This window comes from Ursus maritimus, unplaced genomic scaffold (genome assembly GCF_017311325.1).
Source record: "Ursus maritimus isolate PB19 unplaced genomic scaffold, ASM1731132v1 scaffold_21, whole genome shotgun sequence".
Lineage (NCBI taxonomy): Eukaryota > Metazoa > Chordata > Mammalia > Carnivora > Ursidae > Ursus > Ursus maritimus.
Window position 1 is genome coordinate 11,055,637 of NW_024424564.1, and position 22,741 is coordinate 11,078,377.

The 22,741-nt window shown below is 41.0% G+C and overlaps 1 pseudogene; it reads left to right on the forward strand.

Moving 5' to 3' along the window:
* Positions 1-407: 407 nt before the first annotated feature.
* LOC103656970 lies at positions 408-21,257 on the forward strand (annotated as a pseudogene).
* Positions 21,258-22,741: the final 1,484 nt, after the last annotated feature.

Consider the following 22,741-nt stretch of genomic DNA (forward strand, 5'->3'; position numbering starts at 1 on the left):
GGCTGGGATGTTGGTCTTCTGACTTTGGGCTTGAACATGGAATGAAACTTGTACCATCAGCCTCTTGGTTCTCAGGTCTTTGGATTCAGGCTGGAACTGCACCATTGGCTCTCCTGGGTCTTCAGCTTGCCAACCACAATCTTGGGACTTCTTGGCCTCCATAACCACAGGAGCCAATTCCTTATAGTAAATCATATATATAATCTCCTATTTGTTCTGTTTCTCTCTGGAGAACCCAGACTAATACAGTACTTGTAATGAATGTGGGGGGTTTACATTTTCACAGTTCAATAGTGAGGAGGCACCAGACTTGTGAATTGAGTCCTGATTCTGACTCGTGTGTTTTCCACAGAGCCACGTAAGCCATCTGAATCTCTGTCCTCCGGTTGTAAAGTAGAGAAAAGGAAATGGGGCTTGATGTGGCTGCAGAAGAGGCCACAGTGGGGAAAATGGCGGGAGAGGAGAAGCCTGAGAAGCTGCAGCAAGCTAGAGCCACCAGAGTAATGGAGCGGAAAGTTGCCGTCACAGCACTGAGAAGCAATCCACTGAAGAAGAAGCTGCAGACCTCCCAACGTAGCCAACAAAGATGTCCAGGTTTGGATCTGCCATAGGTAGTCACACAACAAAGGAAGCTTAGCCATCAAACTTGGATCAAGGAAGCCTCAAGAAACTATTCCAACTCTTGCCCCAAAAACCCTGTCAGTAGAAGCAGCTTTTACTGAAGATGAGGATAGCAAACCAGAGGAAACGCCTCCAGAAGCAAGGAGGAGGATGAAGAATATTGGAAGGGATACACGAACATCAGCAGGACCAAACTCCTTCAGTAAAGGGAAGCATGGTTTTTCTGAAATCCAGAAGATATGGGAGCGAAATATAAAATCTCATCTTGGAAACGTCCATGACCAAGACAATTAAAAAATATGTTTTGAAAATGGGGTGTAGGGTGAGTGTAAAGTTAAAAGAAACTGTTTCCTTTTTTAAAGAATGGTAGAAGACTCTATCTGGAGCCGCCTTTTTTTTCTTTCCTTTAAGATTGAGTGGCTGGGGCACCTGGGTGCCTCAGTTGGTTAAGCATCTGACTTCAACTCAGGGCATGATCTCAGGGTCCAGAGATCAAGCCCTGCATCAGGCTCTTCGTTCAGTGGGGAGTCTGCTTGTCCCTCTGTCCCTCCCTTTCCCTCTGCCCCTCCCTCTCTCTCTCTGCCCCTCCCCCTGCTCATGCGCTCTCTCAAATAAATAAATAAATAAATAAATAAAATCTTAAAAAAAAATGATGAGTGGTACACTAATAAATGAGAGTTTGAAATTAAAAAAGAAAAGAAAAAGAAAAATGAGATGGGATTAGACATATATGCCTTGCCCCTCACCAGGTTGGTATCAGGCTCCAAAGAGATAAAGGATATAAAGATATTTTACACATAAAAATTATTATTAAGATGTTTTCAGCTTTTCTGAGTGACTTTTAAAATATCACAGGAAGGCCACACATAAATGCCTTTGGCTTACGAAGCTAGCATCTTTAGGAGAGAACTTAGAAAGCTGGTAGATGGATACTTCACTGAGGAAGGATTTTGTAAAATAAAGCAGCTGTTCCTAATTAAGCGGCAAATACAGATCAGATTTGTGGGGCTAAAAAGTATTCTGGTAGCTTGCTTGTTCCATCTACTTTCCTTCAGCAGGAGCACCTGGAAGCCATTTAAGGCCTTAAAAGACAGAAAGAGAGAGAAGAGAGAGAGAGGAATTTAGAGCCTTTTGTGTATAGTAGACTTCCCTTGTCCTGGAGAGGAATACCCACAAACGCTTCGGACATTTGCCTAAGTGCATAGATAAGCTTTTAGAAAGGGCTGATGGGGGCGCCAGGGTGGCGCAGTCCTTAAGCGTCTGCCTTCGGTTCAGGGCATGGTCCTGGCGTTAAGGGATCGAGCCCCAAGTCAGGCTCCTCCGCTGGGAGCCTGCTTCTTCCTCTCCCACTCCCCCTGCTTGTGTTCCCTCTCTTGCTGGCTGTCTCTCTCTCTGTCAAATAAATAAACAAAATCTTTAAAAAAGAAGAGAGAAAGAAAGAAAGAAAGAAAGAAAGGAAGGAAGGAAGAAAGAAAGAAAGAAAGAAAGAAAGAAAGAAAGAAAGAAAGAAAGAAAGAAAGAAAAAGAAAGAGCTGATGGTAAGTCTTCTGCTAGGGTTTTCCTTGTTATTTTAAAGAGATAAGATATTTTTATAGCAATTGGTTTTCATTCTAGTTTATGACATTCTAAGGCACCTCCGAAATCTCTAAACCTACTACTTTTTATTTACTTTATGGTGAAAAAATAAGTAGAGGTCACAGAGCATTTTTAGCAAACAGGTAAGACTGAAGGGTCTCAAGGTCAAACAACTCATTTGTTTGATTCCAAGAATACTGAGGCTTTCAGCTCAATATTGACTGAATAACAGTGTGCAATGGAGTGCATACAAAACAGAAACAGCAAGCAATGGAAAGTACCAGACTGAAGTCAAGAGTTTTGGGAAGGACTGAGCTAAGATCTACGACATCTGTGGCTTAGAGAAGTAAAGAGTAAGTGAGGTTCCCTAACTGTCGGTAATCCAGACTCGGCAGGAGAGCAGTTATCTGTGCTCAGAAACTACCAAGTGAGTTCCCAGGAATCAAGTGGCAATAAAGAATGCCATCACCAGAGAAATGGGTGGTGGGTGAGGAATGTCTAGAGCAGTGATTCTCAAATCTGGCTGTACAATGAACCACCTGGGAAGATTTTTTTTTAAATCATGATATCAGTCTATCACCCCCTTAGACTCTAATTTAATTGAGAGTCCAAGCACTGTGTGTGTGTTTGCGTTGTTCTGTTTTAAAGTTTCTCAGTTAATTTTACTGTGTAGCCAGAATCAAGAACCACTGGCCAACGTTAGTAGCAACCCCTAAGAACCAACATGCTTAACCGTCACGGCTACAAGTGTTTAACTGCTGTAACTAGCGTCATCCCTTCTCTAAGCCAATCCCTTTTCCAGACAGTTACTCTAACTAAATAAGTTAATATACAGGTGCTGTTGACTTCACTCTGACCTAAATTAAGTACCATCCTTGCACCTGGGCAAGCAGAGCCCTGAAGCTGAGCCCCACACTTCCTCTTTCTTTGTAGCACCTTCCTCAAAACTTTATAGTCCCCATCCAGTGCATGGGACCCAAGGCTAGAGCAGGATTTGTGTGGATCTGAGTCCCCATTTCTATAATTTGGGGCACTTTCCAACACCATACCCCAAACAGACCCCCAAACAGAGGGGTTGGCCAGGTGCCCCAAAGAGCTCTGGTATCTGTACCTTTGGAATCACCGTGGAAGCCCATGAATAGTTCCAGTTCCAAGAGGACAGAGAATAACCATATGGCCCCACTGGCCAGCAGGCACCTTTTCCCTTGGAATCACGTGAAATTGGGCCACCGAGTGGCGCTGACACACTGATACCAAATGACTCAAATTGGGCCATACACAGAGGAGTGGTCTTGCCCAAGAGAATCTTAACTCATTCCCTTGAAATAAATCCTTGTATCTTCCTGAGTTCCCCTATAGTTTCTCCTTTCCCCAGCTTCCCCCAAAACAAATTCCTTCTGGTACCTCATTCTCTGCAGCGTCTGGATTTCTTGCCTCTAAATCCCAGTGTCCTCATGACGGAGGCACTAATATCAGCTGATGACTATCTTGAATACTAACTGTATACAAAGACCTTCCAGATATTGGTGAATTAAGTCCCATTGATTGTCTGTCTTGAGTCCTACATACCCAGGATTCTGGATTCAGCAGAAACAATTGGCTAATGATATTTCTATACTTCTCTCTCCCCTCCCATCCCTTTTACCTCCTTCTCCCATGTAAGCTGATGTCCCAAATTCAGTCTTGAACACATGTGTCCTGCCCTGGTTCCTGTGTTCAGATGTGCAGGCTTAACTGTGAATCTGCTTCTTCTGGTCCTGGCCTCCAGTCTATACAGATTGTCCCTACCAAAGACCATAATTATGACAGATGCTGTAAAATTCTTGCTAGAGCAGGAAAAAGCATCAGAATATGGACAGTTCTAGATTTTCCAAAGCAGGTAATAAAGGAAAAAATGAAATAACTTTTTTTTTTTTGCTGAAATAACATATTTGCTGAAGTTATGGCCCAAGGTAGTGATGATAGCAGGTAACATTTTTTAGTCATTTACTCAAAAATAATTTCTGACACTAAAACAAAAACAAAAACAACAACCTTGGTATTTACTGAGTGCTTACCATATTCCAAGTACAACCCCATGGGTTGGGCATTTTATCATTATCCCTACTTTTCAGATGAGAAGCTAAAGCAAAGAGAGGCTAAATAATTTACCTGAGAATTCCTGAGAATTCCCATTACTGAATAGTCAGGAGTTTGTTATTTTTCTAATCTAAAAAATTCCAAACGGACAGTCAGTAGTAGAGCTGAAGTAGGAGACCCATCTGTCTAACACAGAGCCCTGTCTGTTACTTCCTGATGAGATTTACTTTAAAGATTTATTTATTTATTTGAGAGAGGGAGAGACGGGGCAGAAGGAGACAAAGTCTTAAGCAGGCTCCTCACTGAGTGTGGAGCCCAACGTCGGGCTCTATCTCACGACCCTGAGATCACAACCCTGAGATCATGACCCTGAGATCACGACCTGAGCCCAAACCAAGAGTCAAACACTTAACCGACTGCGCCAACCAGGCGCCCCCTGATCAGTTTTACTTTAAAAAGGCAACTTTTCTAATACTTACACCAAATAAACTGACTATTTGAAGGATGGTGTTTTTTCTACTTAAATATGCAAACCCATAGGGTCAGTGAAAATTCTCAATCAAGAAAGAGTCTAGAGATACATGCAGAAAAACTGAGAATGAATTGTGCATTTAACTAAGAAAATTTCTGATAAACGCTAGTTTTTTATTATTACACAGAGATTTTTAAATATATATTAATAATTTATTTTTATTTTAATATTAAATTCATTTGTGTGTCAGATGTTTTATTTTTCTGGCAACCGATGCCCACTTAAGATGAGGCTCCCAACTACCGTCCTGGCAGGCTTACTTCTGACGAAGAAATTCAAGAATGATATTGAAGCATATTCCCATCTTCCTTCTTCCCTTACACCTACTCCCCCATATTATCCTCCCACTTGAACTTGGAATTAATCAAAATGTATTTAAATTCTAAGATCAAGTAGCAATGGAAAATGTGACTTATTTTTCCAAGTCCGAAAGCCTGACGTTTATCTTTCTACCCGCGGTAGCACATCCGGCCTAAGGCAGACTCCCTCCATCATTTATTTATGTGATTTAAGGATTCCTGAGAATTCCCATTACTGAATAGTCAGGAGTTTATTATTTTTCCAATCTAAAAAATTCCATAGTGGAACATTTAAACAGACTGAGAGAAGAGTTTCACTAAAGAATACTCTGTGGTAGATTTTAGATAATATCATTTGTCTAGTAACATGAATCAGCACAAGAATCACTTTGGACATAATACAGAGAACAAAAAATGAGCTATTTTCTTGATACAAGAACACGGTAGCAACAGGACCATAATCTTCCTATGGTGGTACCTAATGGTTGAGCAAAATATCTAAATAGGTAGGTTAATTATTTCTGAATGAATATGTAATGTTATTATATTATTTTATTATGATGTTTAATAGTATGTTATTTTATTATTTTTGATGTAAATGTAAATTGATTAGTTGATGTTTCAAGAAATCTGGTGGATGTCTTTTTGAAGTAATTTAGATGGACGTATCATTTGAGAAGGATGATTTTATACACTTCTGGGCTCTGGCCAACATTGATAGGCTGACAACAATTGAAATACTACTATGATGTGATTGCTAGCAAGACTTTTCTTGCGCTGAAGGCAAATGCACTCTATGTCTCTTACTGCCCTCTATCGGCTGGAGCAAGACGTGCCTACTTGCGTGGATTTGTTGATTCAGGGGCCTAAGATGTGTTTCTGGTAATGTACGTGCAAGGCACTTCAGGTTACCTTCCAGAAAGGTTTGGTCTTAAGATTTGACACTAAGATTAACTGGCACCTACCATAGAGCATGGTGGTGTGTGAAAACCGTGGAAACATTTCTAGGGGTGAATCCACAGCAACACCTGCAGATGCGTTGTTTCCTTCCATCAACTCTGATTCTTGCAAATAAGGAGTAGAAGCTAAACTCCACACAAATCTGAGTTCAGAGTTTGGGTTTGTCCCACATCACCATGCTGCTTCACCTTCGTGTAATTAAAGCAGGTGTGAGGTCCTCCTACCACCGCATAATTTCTTCTGCCTACAGCTCCTTCACCTTCCTAGGTCAGAGAAACAACTTTGGGAACTACTCATCTTTCATAGTGGGATACCATAAATACTTTCAACACTGGTAAAACTACAAGTAGGAGATTATATAGATTGTCAAATCAGAAAAATAAGGGGAGTAATAGTTAAAAATGGTTATCTAAGGCTGGAAATGGGGCGAGAAGGGAGATAAGAGTCTTTTACTTTGATTTTAGACTCTCTTATACTGTTTAATTTTTGTACCTGTGTATGTATCAATTTTATAATTACCTTTCTAAACTTTTAAGTCTTTCATAATTAGTGTAGTTCAGAGACACCGAAGAACAATTTCTGTGCCTAGGGAATGGTAAGGTGTTGTGGTTGGTATGTTAGTAGGGTAAGCTAGCTGCTATAATAAATTAATCCCCAAATGTATAATGGCCCAAACACCATAGAAGCTTCTTCTCTCTCTCAGAGCAAGGCAGTTCCAGGTGGGTGAGGTGGGGCTGGAGGAATGGGAGAAGGAGTAGGGAGAGATGGTGCGTTGCACACAGTCATTTAGGGACCCAGAAGGCAGAGGCTCTTTTATCTTCAACATATGGTTTTGAAGGTCGCCTGAGAATCGACATCAAGCCAACAGAAGGGAAAAGAACATGGAAAAGTATGCATGGGAGGATATTTATGGCCGGGCCTGGCAGTGGTACACATTACTTCTGCTCACATTCCATTGGTTGGAACTCAGTCAGTTGGCCACACCTAACTGCAAGGGAGGCTGGGAAATATGGGCCAGCAGAATGCCCAGGAAGAAAAGAATGTGGATTTTTGGGTGATGGATGGCAGTTCTGTCACAAAAGATAACCATATTTACTTCTAGGGTTCCTGCTTCTGGGGACCCACAGCCAAGTCTAATGATACTTGGATAAAAGCCTCCCCCCAAGGAGAGGATGTTGAAGATGGTCTGGGCACATCTCCTTAGCCCACCTCCGATTTCTGCTGAAGTTGAACAGTTATGCTCACTGCCAGTGTCCCACATTGAGTGTCCTATAATTCTCAGCTCTTCTGCCTCTGGGGTTTTTCTGAAGCCAGAAGAGTTCCTTTCTCCCTTGTGCAGAACAGCCCGAAAGTATAGGGGAATTAACATCCTGGGGACAAACCTCAATCAATGACGGACAGAGTAGGTGGATTCTAAGGCACATACTACATGGATTTTCAGAAAGTTTCCCCTGCAGTTGAGCTCCTGTCACTTGGTGGTAACCAGCCCAATAATGAGCCACTTCCTGCCTTTTTCCTCCTGTCCTGTGGCACTCTCTGCTTGCTCCTCATTCCTGCTTCCTCAAGTCACCATCCAAATAAATTAACCGAACTCAAGTCCTGGTCCAAGGCTTCTGCTTTTGGGGAAGAACAACCCAAATTAAGACCGAAGAGTTAAATGCTTCTCCTGGCTTCTCAAGAAAGGGAACTCTAGGAATTTAAGAACCCACCCTGAGGAAGGACTGGGAAAGGATTTGTTCTCTATTTTAGAGTCCTAGGCTAGAATCTGTAGAAGGCATTGCTGGCACAGCTTGGAAGTGTACATGACAGATACGTGGCTCCCCCCAAACACTTGGAAACATTCTCTCACAGAGGGAATTATACACTTGACAGAATAAGGCCCCCTTTGGGACTGCAAGAGCCATAGTCTAGGTGATTTGTTTGCAAGAAACAGAAACTCTTTCAAGGTGGCTTAAGGAAAGAGTTTCATTATGAGAATTCAAGGAACTTCCAAGGAACTCAGTGTGGGAAATACAGTTAGGCCTATAGTAACCAGAAATCATTGAGCAGCTATTCTCTGTCTTTCTCTGTCTTTCTGGGACAGTGTGTTCTCTCGACTCTGTTGTATGTCCACTTCACTCTCTGAAGTTTGGCTTCTGGGCAAGGCTTTTAGTTTCTACTCCTCCATAGCATCATATTTCTTTTTTTAAAAAAAGATTTATTTATTTATTTGAGAGAAAGAGCGCACGCGCACAGTGTGCAAGAGCAGGGGGAGGGGCAGAGGGAGAGGAAGCGGGAGAGAGAAGCAGACTCCCCACAGAGCACAGAGGCTGACTCAGGGCTCAGTCCCACAACCCTGAGATATAACCTGAGCCAAAACCAAGAGTCAGATGCTCAACCAACTGAGCCACCCAGGTGCCCCCATAGCATCTTATTCCATGTGGCTTTGCATCAAAAAATGCACCAGCCATAGCTCTAGCACTGCATAACCATAATCGAGCACTGCATAACCATAATTATTTATGGTCATAACCTCTGCAGCTGGGGCTTGGTGTACGGGAGGGTTGGAGAGATGGAATTCAAACTAGAAAAAAAAGTTGGCCGTGGCAGGGAAGTTAAGATGGATATAGTTTTGAGGTGGAAACTTTGGAGCAGAGTGACCTCAGCAGAAGGGATCTATTTGCTTCATTAAAAGCCAAACCGAGTTGGAAAGTAAGCTAGAGAAGTTGTGAGTGTAAGTGTCTAAGGTGGAAGGCAATATTAAGGCTAGAGCTGGATAGTGAAAGGAACCAAGGTGAGTTAATAGCACAAGTGTTAGAGAGCTGTGGGACCATGCCAGGAAATGTGTGTATCTACAGCTACAAGTGATAGTATGCCCAAGTATGGCTTGAACAATAAGAATATTTAATTATGTCACATTAGAAACCTGGAGATGGACTGTTCCAGAACTGGATAATAAAGGAGCTGGAAGGTGTCAGGGCTCTGGGTTGGCTTTTCTGTCATTCTCTGGGTATTACTCTAAGACTGCCTTAATATCAAATATGACATGCTCCCACGTGCAAGGCAGAGTTTTTCTTTGAAAGTCTCCCTTTTATCAAGAAGTAACACCTTTACCAGATGTCTACACCATGTCTCTTCAGGTACCATTGCCTAGAATGGGGTCATGTACCTATTCTCTTATCAGTTACTTGCAAAGGAAAGTTTCACAACAGCAGGGACTTTACCTGTTTTATTCATTGTTGCATCTCAGAACTGAGAATATGTTTGGTACATAGTAAGGACTCAATAAATACTTATTGAATGAATGGATCACCATGACTGGCTTGGATCAATCTGCAATTCATCTCCTGGGGCCGGGGCCATAGCACATCTTCCCTGAGCATATTCTGTCCCGTAACTATTTTGGCTTGGACCCCTGTTTCACACCATGCACAAAAATTACTCTAAGATGGATCGTCCAACTAAATGAAAATGTAAAGCAGTAAAACTTCTAGAAGAAAACGTAGAAAAATATGTTAATAATGACAATGATCTTTTGATCAACTTGACTAAGCTATAGTCCCCACTCATTCAATCAGACACTAATCTAGATATTGGCATTTTATAGATGTGATTTAAGTTCAAAATCAGTTGACTTTAAGTAAGAGAGATATCCTAGATAATGTGAATGAGCCTGATTCAATCAGTGGAAGGCCTTAACCAGGACTCGAAAAGCACGATTATAAAAGAAAAAACTTGAAAAATCGTACTTCATTAAAAAATAAAAAGACAAGTCACACACTGGGAGAAGATATTCAAAACACATATTTCTGACAAAAGACTTACGTTCAGAATATGTAAATAACTCCTACAAACCAATAAGAAAAGAGGGGTGCCTGCGTGGCTCCGTCGGTTAAGCATCCAACTCTTGATTTTGGCTCAGGTCATGATCTCAGGGATGTGAGATGGAGCCCTGTGTTGGGGTCTGCGCAGGGCATGGAGCCTGCTTAAGATTCTCTCTTTTCCTCTGCTCCTCCTCCCCCCCAAAAAAAAGAAAGAAAAAAGAAAAAAAATGAACAACCTAATCAAAAGTGGACATACAACTCGAACAGGTATTTCACAAAATTAGATAAGCAAACATCCAATATGCATATGAAAAAGTGCTCGGCAACATTACTTGCTAGGAAAATGTAAATTTAAAACCATAATGAAATACTACCAGACACCAACCAGAATGACTGGATTAAGAGAACTTACAGTGCCAAATGATGGCAAATACGTGGAAGAACTGAGATTCTTTACATTGCTGATGGGAGCGTAAAATGTTATAACTACTTCCTAAGCCAACTTGACAGTTTCTGCTAAAGCTAAACACTGCCAACCCTATGATAGCAATTCCAGTTCTAGGAATTTACTCAAGAGAAATGAGTACTTATGCCCACAGAACATGCATAAGAATGCCCATCACAGCTTTATTTGTATTAGCCAAAGTGGAAACAACTCAATGCCAATCAACAGAAGAATAAATAAGTCGTGGTATATGCATGAAATAAAATACCACACAGCGATTTAAAAAAGAGAACAGACTACTGGTACATGCAACAACATGAAGAATCTCATAAATATTAAACTGAGTGAAAGAAGCCAAATTTAAGAGAATGCATACTTGTATGTTTCCACTTTTACAAAGTTTAAAAACAGTCAAAACTAGTCAATAATGATAGAACTGAGAATAATGATTACCTCCCCATGGTTTGGGGTACAAACTGGGAAGAAGTAAGAAGGAATCTTTTGAGGTCCTGGGAATTTTCTACATCTTGATCTGTGTGATGGTGACACAAGTGGACATGTGTACAATAATTCATTGAGCTATGCACTTAGGATTGGTGCTTTTGGTGTATACATATTGTCCCTCCATAAAAGTTACAAAAAAAAAAAAAAAGGAAAAGAAAAACCCACTGGGAGTTCTATTCCCAAATTCCCAAGGAACCATTGGGTAAGCAATGAGTACACCCACTCTAGGCGGTCTAAGAACAGAGGTTCCCGCTCGTCCTACAATACCTCAAGTACATTCCCCACTGAGTCGCCAAAAAAGGGGGGTTTTGGGAGCACTCTCTTAGGACATCTATCTGGGAGGCTGGTGGAGTTAGAGTTCTGGGAGCCCAGAATTCTAGTTAATATTCCTCTGATCGTTACTCGGATTGGTGCAGTGGTTTGTAAAAGGAACGCAGAAGGACCAGATAGGATTTCTTCAAATTTAAACCAGTGCCTAAAATTCAATTTCACGAACATTGGAGGAGGCCTGGGTTGTTACTGTCAGAACCAGTAAAGACGATAGATCTGGAGACATAATTATTTATGGTCAGCACAAATACACACAAATCTCAGCTGATAACTGGGAGGCCTCCCTTTCTTCCTGCCAGTCTCATCCTAAGACTACATTGAAATTTATAGTTTCTAGGGTTGCTACCCAGGAACATCTCCTCATGTATTCCATTTGGCTAGAAGGCTTAATTTAAATAAAGCAGCAGGTAAAGACTTTCTGCTATCAAAATTATGCAAAGCCTGTTCTAAATTACTTCCTCCAAAATATAGAGCCATCTGTTTGTTCAACATTCCATTTAAACTTAATGCCTATTTCTTCCTTAAAATCTGTCAGACTGAGGATTTCTGGATTGATACTTTACACAAGATTCAATAGAGTTACAAGCACAAATACTCTACTATTACTTAACAGAAAAAAATCATCAAAAATAATAGGTGAGGGGTGCCTGGGTGGCTCAGTGATTAAGCATCTGCCTTCAGCTCAGGTCATGATCCCAGGGTGCTGGGATTGAGCCCCATGTCAGGCTCCCTGCTCAGCGGGAGGCCTGCTTCTCCCTCTCCCACTCTCCCTGTTTGTGTTCCGTCTCTCGCTGTCTCTCTCTCTGTGTCAAATTAATATATAATATCTGTAAAAAAAAAAAAGTGAAAGGGATTAAGAGTACACTCATTGTGATGAGCACTGAGTAATGTATAGAACTGTCGAATCATTATATTGTACATCTGAAGCTAATATAACACTGTATGTTAATTATACTCGAATAAAAAGTATATATATAATAGATTATTAGTGACCTCAGGTTCTTGAAATTAAATGGCTATGACGTTAAAACTTAAATAAATGAATTACAGAGTTGGTTTTTCCTGTTTGGTTTTAACTTACCTCTTCTCTGCCTTTACTCCTTTACTCTAGGCAAAGCTTCCTGAACACAGTATTTAATTCCTAGTTATTGGTTCTTATACAAAAGGTGCATTTTAACATCTTAGCAAGAGTCAGTATCTGTGTTCAGATAGATCTAGTTCCTGGAAAACCAAAGAACTATATTGAAGGACTAAAGCAGGACTATATTCTCCCCCCTTCCCACACTTTCCTTTTAACTGCTCTTTGAATGATAGAAAACTATTGGGTGGTCCGGCTGCATTCCCTCCGTACTGGAGACATGAACTAGGAATGGCTTTCATGTGCAAAACTGGGCTTGCCATGGGAGCGTCATGCAGTTTTTTTCTATGTCAGTGGTGAGTGATTGGAAAAAGCTTATTTGAAAATTTTCCATGCTAAAAAAAAAAAGCAAAAAACAAAAAACTTGAAAGACTTCCCTTTATTCACTTATTGAAGGCTCAGAATGGGGTCCTTAAGAAAAATCCTGTCTTGGTTATAGGTACTCCCTTGGTGGACCTTTGAAAGGAGGAGGGTGTGGCAGACTGTATCTTACAAAAATGGCTGCAACAATATTTCTGGCCCCACATGCTCTTCCAAACACTGCCACTTCCCCATCAATGTCTCCTGGAGTCTATTTCTCCCTCCTCTTGAAACTGGGCAGATTTTTGTGCACGCCTCAATGAATAGAATGTTGTAGAAATGACAGTGCATGACTGACCTCCAAGGCTAGGTCCAAAAAAGATAATATGACTTCCATCTGGTTCTCTCTCTCTCTCTCTCCCTCTTCCTGAGCCCCTGTGTAGGAAGTCCAGCTATCCTGAACCCATGCTGTGGGGAAAACATGTGCAGAGACCACATAGAGTTGCTCAAGGAGCCCCTTGTTCCAGCCCCCAGCTGATCAAGTCTTCTTAATGTGGTGCCACATGTATGACTGAGCAGGCTTCAGATGATCCCAGCCCCAGCCACTGTCTATAACTGCATGAGAAAAGCTGAGCAAGAACTGACTAGTTGAGCCCAGTCAACCCTTATAACCATGAAAGATAATAATAATGGCCATTGTTGTTTTAAGCCACTAAGTTTGAAGATAGTTTGCTAGGCAGCAATAGATAACTGGAACAGAGGGTAGCTAGCCATCCATCCTGAAGGTTTTGGTTAGATGCCTCCATTTTTATAAAACGTTGTAAAAAAAAAATCTCATCTGAGGATGATAGTATGTGTTGCTACTTTAAATGAATGAATAGAGCAAGGACCTTTCAGGCCTTGAGAGAAGATAGAAACTCCAAAGATCTGAGCCCGACCCTTATGAAATGTCTGGTCCAGGGAGGAGATCTCAATGGGGAAGTGTTGAAGGACTTGCAATCCTCTGGCTTTCCTAGATTTTTTTTTTTTAATTTAGCTAAAATTTTAGAAGGTTTCAGTCTTAAACCATATCTCCTTGGTCTCCTATAAAATTACTTCTGTGAGTTGCACTATAGGACAAGCCTCAGGTTTTCATGCTATAAGACACAACTTTAAAAAAAGCCAATAGGATTTGCTGTAAGAATATCATTGAGGGGCGCCTGGGTGGCTCAGTCAGTTGGGCATCTGCCTTCGGCTTGGTCATGATCTTGGGGTCCTGGGATGGAGCCTCATGTCAGGCCCCCTACTCAGTGGGGAGTCTATTTCTCCCTCTGCCCCTCCCCCTGCTCATGCACTCTGTCTCTCTCTCTCTCTCAAATAAATAAATAAAATCTTAAAAAAAAAAAAAAGAATATCATTGAGGACACCGTTTACTACATCACTCAATGTCCCAGATATAAAGCTTCACACCAGAAATTTATTTTAGAACTAAGTTCCAGAAAAAGCTTGAGAAACTAGAATGTTTTGCCATTGTAGTCAAGAGAATCATTTCTGGCCTTCATTTTTTTCAGCAGAAAACTCAGACCTGAATCTGTGGCTCAGATAATTATGTGGAGCCCTATTGCTTGCATAACTCATTCTACTCCACTGACTCGTCTTTGCCTGATGCATGTTTCTAATGATCCTAGCTTTATTTATTATTTATATTTTCTCTTTGATAGTATGTATTCTTGGAAGCTTTTTCAAATCCTTTGTGGAACAAGACATAATAGAAATAAAGTGAGAAGTAAATGAATATATAAGTAAATTACCCTCCTGAGACATCACCAAATTATAAACCTCCCACAGGTCTGGCTTAATGATTCACGTATTTACTTCACAAATATGGATTAAGCATCGACTATTAGCCAGGCATTGTATTAGGGAGGGTCAGAGGTGAAAAGATTTTTAATTTTTTAGAAGATTTATTTATTTATTTGAAAGAGAGAGAGAGAGAGAAAGAGGGAACGGCAGGGAGAGGGAGGGGCAGAGGGAAAGCACGGAGCCTGACTCAGGGCTCAATCCCAAGATCCTGAGATTATGACCTGAGCCAAAACCGAGAGTTAGTCACTTAACGAAATATGCCACTCAGGTGCCCCGAAAAGATTTTTAAAAAAACCATAGTCCTTGCCCTCAGGGAAGCAAAATGCCTAAGGCATTCAGAAATTTGGGGCCCAGTAGCAGCAGGCAGCAATTTCAAATAGTGACCTCTTTGAGGTTCCATTAGTCATCATAAGGCCAGAGCTCCTAAGCATTTTGGTAAATAAGTCCAGGGGGCTGGGTGGGGTGGGGAAGGGAGGGCTTTGGGAGGGTAGATAATAATTGCATACTCACCTTTAGGTTCCTGGCCAGGAACTTCAAGACACTACCATCTCAAAAACTCCTTCCGGTTTTGGAGAAATGGTTGGCCACGTTTGCCCCTCAGACCCCAATCACCACTTCTACACTAACCGATTCATTTCTCCCCTGTGAGACCAACACTTGTAACTCTGGTTTGTGACTCGACCGCTGATTCTCTGCCACCTACTCAGGTCATCTATCTTAGTTTGTACCAGTTGGGTAAACTTTTCCACCTGTCTCTCAGGACACACCAAGTTCCTCCAACTCTGCAAATTCTTGGCTTCTCCTGCCAAGGATGGCAATAAATCTGATCTGCCTTGTCAACCTTAAACCTTCACTTTCTGACCCCTCATTATTTCTGACAGCACTACGTGAATGCTTCATTTTGGTCTCTGTCCTTTCTTGCCAGCAGGGGGCTCTGTACTCTTGTGTCCGGGAGTCTTCCCACCCCTTGGGATATTTTGCGATCTTTCTCTAAGAGAGCCACCACCCCTCCCAATCCCAACGGTGGCAAATGCGGTTACTAATCCTATTACCCTAGAATCTAGATTCCAAAGAAGATGCTTGATTTGCTAATGCAAATATTTATAAATATTTTATAATTAAACAATAAATCCCTTCTGGCTTCATGAAGCTCCCAGTTCTGGGTACTTAACAATGAAAATAAGCCTGTTTTTCTACAGGCCCTTCTCTATGGAGTTTGAACAAGCTGTAGTACACTGAGCTAAATTTAAATAGGTTAAAATTTGCTTTTTTGAAATATTCATATGCTGTCTTCCATTTATCTAATAACAGATATGTGACCTCAGCTAATTTCCCAGGCAAATTGCTTGTCAAAAAGTGTGAGTGTGGGGCGCCTGGGTGACTTAGTCGGTTAAGCATCTCCTTCGGCTCAGGTCATGATCCCGGGATCCTGGGATCAAGCCCTGCATAGGCTCCCTGATCAGCGGAGAGTCTACTTCTCCCTCTCCCTCTGCTGCTCCCCTTGCTTGTACTCTCTCTCTCTAATCAATTAATTAATTTTTTAAAAAGTGTGAGTGCTCTTCCTAGCAAAGAATCTTCATGACTGCCACTTTTTTCTCAGTGGAATGGAAAATGGAAAAAAGATTCCCCTTCCACATATAAAAAAATCACTTAGGGGTGACTTAAGTAACTGTCTACATCATCGGCCACTGAGCACTCTTTGTGTAATGATTACTTGAAGAGTCAGCTGCAGAATGAAATCACAGTTAGGCGATGATGGCCCCATGACTTCAACACGGAACCTGAAGATTGAAGTCATCCCTCATCAATATGGTACATTTCATCTTGCCCTAGGCCACCATTAACACCATCTATCTTCCCTCCTTCTAAAATTTTGTCAAAGAAATATCTACCTTTAAGAATCATTCACACCAGTTTGGCCGCTGTTTTGAAGGATATGTTTTGAAAAGACATTATTTTACATCCTCCTGTCTATCTGGTTGTGTGTATAAAGTCTTAGAGCAAGACCTCCATGTTGTGCTTCTGCAGAGAATAACTAGGTCTATCTCATAATCAAAGCATATTTTATCCACAACTCACTGCATTTCTTCACCCAGAACACATTCCTTCACAGATGGTTTCACTTTTGCTATTTACCCACACCTTTAAGCACCACGATCACCCCCACCCCACCTCACCACCACACACTCCCCCCACCACCCTCCACCCCATGGCCAACTGGCCAGTACCTGTAGAAGCTGTGAGAGAAGCTTGCAGAAAATCTACCTATCTGCCAAAAGCAACATTTTACTGCTAGTGAACACCAAAGAAATATATTAAGGGGAGGACAGCATCCAGTTACTTTTCTTAGGCAAATACGTCACCTGCTCAGCTAAAACTGAGATGACCAGCACTGGGCTTCCTCCATGTCTTGAAAAACATTGGACACACGGCCGATTCTTATCAGTCAGAATGCTTTGTATTGCAAGTGATGGAAAATGATTTAAACGATTTTAATGATTTGAACAACAAAGGCAAATTAGCTCATAACTCATGTAACTCAGAGGTCCAGAGTGAGGCTGGCTTGAAGAGGCTTGAAACTGCAATGCAAACCATGTCACTAAGGACTGGGTTTCTCTCCATGTCTCCACTCAGTGTTAGCTTCATTCTCTGTCTCTACATCAGGGCCCTAAGGTAGTTCTAGAATCCTCTCATGATAACGAAATGACTGCAACACTTCCAGCACATTCCATCACACTACGCCTTCCAGGCAGATGTAAATAGTTCCTGAAGAATGAGAAGGCTTTCCTAGAAGTCCCAGCAAACATTCCTTGGGTCTCATCAGCTGTGACTAAAATACGTGACGAAACCTGAACAAACAACGTATCTAGAAAATGAGATGAGAGCTGAGGAAAGAAAATAAGATGAGGACTGGATTTGGGGGTAATGGAAACAATGTCCATGAAAGCTTTCTACACATACACATTTACCTTGTCTTCTGTAACTCCCCATACTACTTCACACCAGTGAAAGAAAACTTTGCTCATCTTAAACTGATGCAATTTTTCTGTTTTCAACTCAGGTGACCACTCTCCCTAGGTTATCTCATCCGCTGCCAAGGCCTTAAATATCTTCCACATGAGAGTTGTCTCTCAAAGCAGTACCTTTGGGCCAGGAACTTTCTCCTGAATGTTAAAGAGAGATGTTCAACTCAACTGGATATCTACATATGTTTTGCTCAAAATCATTTCAAACTCTTATTTTTTAAAAAAGAATCCTTATCTTTTAGAGATACATACTGAAATAGTTACAGAAGAGATGATCTGACATTTGGGATTTGCTTCCAGGTCATCCAGGGGAGACAGGAGGAAACTCGGGTTGAGCTGAAATAAGAGGAAACAGTAGTTTTGAAGCCAAAGGTGAGTATGCGTGAAATTATTGTACTATTCTTTCTGCTTTTGTGTGTGTGACACTTTTCATAAGACACTTTCTAGAGGTACCTCAAATTCAACCTGTTTCTGAACGTTAAGATATTGATTCAGTCACACAAATAGAGATTGAAAATAGTACTGGCTCTACAGGAGAAAGGATATTTCTCTTTCATGTAGAAGTCTGGTATATCACTCCACAGTGTCTGGGGTCCAAGCTCCTTCCATCTCATTGCTCCATTATCCATCTGCACGGTGTTGTTTTGGTTTCCATGGTTCCATGTGGCTCAATGTCATCACATTTTGAGCAGCAAAAAGGGAAAGAGGGGCGCCTGGGTAGCACAGTCGTTAAGCGTCTGCCTTCGGCTCAGGGCGTGATCCCGGTGTTCTGGATCGAGTCCCACATCGGGCTCCTCCGCTGGGAGCCTGCTTCTTCCTCTCCCACTCCCCTGCTGTGTTCCCTCTCTCACTGGCTGTCTCTCTGTCACATGAATAAATAAAATCTTCAAGAAAAAAAAAAAGAGAACGAGAAAGAGAGTATGCCACTCCTTTAAGAGTGCAACCCAGATGGGGCACCTTGGTGGCTCAGTCAGTTAAGCCTCCGACTCTTGGTTTTGGCTCAGGTCATGATCTTAGGGCCATGAGATGGACCCCCTCCTTGGTCAGGCTCCGTGCTCAGCGGGGAGTCGCTTCTCTCCCTCTCGCTCTGCCCCTCCTCATGCATATGCGCTCGCTCTCTCTCATAAATAAATAAATAAACAAACAAATCTTAAAAAAAAAAAAAAGGAGTGCAACCCAGAAGTCACAAACATTACTCCCACTCAGATCCCATTGCCCAGGACTTAATCATATGAATAATTGAGCTGCAAGCAAGGCTGGGAAATATATTGTCTTTCTGGGTAGCCATGTGCCAAGCTAAAGACTTCTAATACTAAGAAAGAAGAAACAAGATATTGAGGGGCAACTAACAGCTTCTGGCCCATTTTTCCCACTGAGTCATCCAAATATCCATGTGCACCCTTCCTCCCATGCATTTATTTCCTCTTCAGGGAAAGAAACCACCAAAGTCCCATCCAGCTTCTGCAACTGGCTCAAAGTTCACAATCTCTGGGTAATTTTCAGTCCTATTTATAATGTCCATATATAATTCATCATGGTCTGGTAGCCTATAAACTAGAAGACAAGAGATCCGCCCTCCAATCTTCCTGTTATAAATTGTAGAGTAGGAATAGGGTAGCCAATATACACATATACTTTAAATCTGTCTGAAAGAAGGAAGACTGGGAAGAAAACAATAGCCTCTAGTTCATAGCAATCATCAAATCCCACAGAGCAATAATTGCAAAGACTTCCTGCCCTGGTAGTGGAGTTAAGTTCCAAGGTTATCCCATCTGGCAGTTGGTATTCTTGTTGCCTGGGGGGGGAGGGGCAGTGGAGACCTCTCTCCTGAATCCTTGTCCCTTCCTCTCCTTAACCCCAGTTTTTGTCCTATGGGAGTTTTGTCTTGTCCATTTGTCTCCACAGCCACATCTGAAGTAGGCTTTGCAAAACGTGCCCTATTTAGGGCTGCTTAGTTTTCAAAAGGGACTTCTGTGTACAGGCATGGAGGCCTTTGTGCAGTAATCAAACAGCCCATGGTTTCTTCTAGACATTTGTTTTAGTCTGAAGACTGATCTTTTATGGAAAAGTCATGGAAATAGACTCTTTCTTAAAGCCTCCAGAAAAGAACCCTGCCCTGCCAACACCCTGATTTTAGGCCAGGCAGACCCATTTCAGACTTCAGACTTCCAAAACTAGAAGATAATAAATTTGTGCTTTTTAAGCCACTAGGTTTGTGGTCATCTGTTATAGCAGCCGTAGGAACTAATACACGAGCCTTCTACCTGTTAACATAGGGAAGCTGTGATTCTGCTGAACTTAAAGAAGGATATGAGCTGGAGGGGCAAGGATATGAGCTGGAGGGGCATGTTGGTGATACCTGACACTTGGTATCCTAACTCTCTGAACACACCCTCTTGGGCCATATGGAGGTATATGCATAAAGCCAGCAGTAACAGTTTCCAACCAGGTATACAGACAGGCCCAGACTGCAGACTCTTCATCAGATCTGTCTTTTTTCTCCACTCTTCTGTCCCTGGCTTTTCAATTCCTGGCACAATTCTCTGACTTCTAATATCTGTCTCTGACCCTCACCTTCAGTCTGAAGATCCAGAATTCTCTTCTGCAGCTCTCTCAGCTCAGCAATCCATATACGTCTGTGTTTGGCATGCTCCCTTGATTCCTATGACATTTACAATTTCAGGCAACCGACCTCCCCCACCAGCCCAGCTGGTCCTTATGACTTAGGTAAGCAGGGATTCAGGGAAGAACAATGTTCTGGGTTAGGGATTAGGGTATCATGTTATAAAAGACTTTGTATCAAACAAATCACAAATTTGACCCATTAAATATTTTTAAAAAAATAAACAACTAGGAAAGCCTGTAACACCTAGAAATTGTAATAAGCTGCTCAAGTCTCATAAAAGAGAAATAAATGTCCTATCTGCATAGATTTCCTAAGAAGACCAACTATACCATGAAGAATATAACGAGCACATTAAATTCAACATTATTAAATCATACATTTGACTTACCCAGGGCAAATATGCTAATTATATATGCATTAATAACTAATTAGACATTCAATTAATGCCTTGCTGATGACTTCCTTGTATTTATAATAACTTTGATGGAAAATCTAGGGGATCTAAATGTTATTAAAAATTAATCTGGAGAGGCATGGAATTGGTGGCCGTGGCCTTTGGGCTGGGACGAACTGCGCTCTCAGTGGAGACCAGGGAGCCAAGCCAGAGCCGTGGCCAGTACAATGGGAGCAGCTGGACTGATCACTGCTGCCACAGGCTTTGCAAACCATTATATTTTGCAAGGCATGAAACATCTGGAGCCTCAAGTAAAACACATTTTTCGAAGTCTACCAAAATCTGTCTTTAGTGGTGGCTATTACAAAGGTGGGTCTGAACCCAAAATGATGAAACAGAAGCAGCATTAATAGTAGGCATAAACCTTATGCCAATAAAGGGGAAATAAGAGATGCTCTTCAACGACTTATGCTTTTATTTTATTTTTTTTAAAGATTTTATTTATTTATTCGACAGAGATAGAGACAGCCAGCGAGAGAGGGAACACAAGCAGGGGGAGTGGGAGAGGAAAAAGCAGGCTCCTAGCGGAGGAGCCTGATGTGGGGCTCGATCCCACAACGCCGGGATCACGCCCTGAGCCAAAGGCAGACGCTTAACCACTGTGCCACCCAGGCACCCCAATGACTTATGCTTTTAAATCACCTAGATAGGGTTGGATCTCCTTATCTAGCAGTCAAAATCAATGAAGCTAAAGATTTCCTAGACGGTCAGGCTAAAAAGTGAAGTAATTGTGTGGTGAATTTTAAATTCTTGTTAGTTTATGTATATAAGTGCCAGCTTTTGTAATAAAATGCCTCAAAGCTACACGCTTTAAAAAATTATTCTGAAATATGATTATTGTTGAAGCATCTCTGAGCGAAACTTAATATCATGAACAACTTAAATATTCAACAAGAGAACAATAGCTAAGCTAGTTATGTACAGCCACAAAATATCATTTGATCATTCAAATTTATCTTTAGAAAAATATCTTAGTAATATGAGAAATTGCTTATTTTATAGTAAATGAATAAAGCAAGATGGGAAATGATACACAGTACCACTTCGACTTTGTAAAAATATGCATTGAGAAATAGGGTAAAGTCACACAAAGATATCATATACCCATTAGAGTGATACAAAAGGATATTTGTTGATATAAAAAGACATTTACATTAAATCCTTGGGTGAAAAGGGGGCGCACATCATGACGCCATTTTTTAAAACAAGTGTGTATTTCTACATGCACATCAAAATACCTGGAAAGATATACATGAAATGGTAATAGGATTGTCTCTAGTTATAATGCTAATTTTTACTTTCCCCTTTCTATTTTCAGCATTGTCTACATTCTTCTATAATTATCATACATCAGTTCCCTACAGCATATAAAAAAATACACAGTTACTTCCAGTTAGGGAAAGAAGCAAAGGAAAATACTCAAAGAAAATACCCAATATGTTAATAGTCGTTGCCTCTACACAGTGACTTTTCTTTTACCTTTTTCTATTTTATGCATTCCAACATTACTTTAAAGAAGATATATCACTAGGTACGAATTTCCAGTTACAAGTAAGGACTAAAGACGTAATGTACACGATGACTGTAGTTAACACTGCTGCATGGTATATTTGAATGCTGTTAAGAGAGTAGATCCTAAGAGTTTTTATCACAAGAAACAAATACTTCTTTTCTTTTTTTAGTATTAAATGAGATGGTGGATGCTACCTAAATTTATTGCGGTAATTATTTCACAATATATGTAAGTCTAAGTATGATGCTGTACACCTTAAACTTATACACTGTTGTATGTCAATTATATCTCAATAAAACTGGGAAAAATTAAAAAGAAGATATATTGCTGTCTTTATTTTTATTAATGATTGAGTTCTCTTAAATTTTCTCTTCTGATATTAACATCACTATGCAGCTTTTTTTCAGCTTCTGTTTGCTTGCCACATCTTTTTGTATCCATTTAGTTTTAACCTATGAGTCTTTGGTCAGGTGTGTCTCCTATGCGATGTCAAGATCATTTTGACTCTGATAACCTAGGTCTCCTAATTGATGAGTTTTTTTGATGTATTGTGTCCTGTTGTATTTGGACATAAACTACTATCTTATTTTGTGTTTTCTATTTATACTTCTGTTTTACTTTCTTTTCTCCTTTCCTGGCTCCTGTTAGATGAGCAAAAAATGTCCATCTCCCCACCACCTTTTTGCTCCCTGAT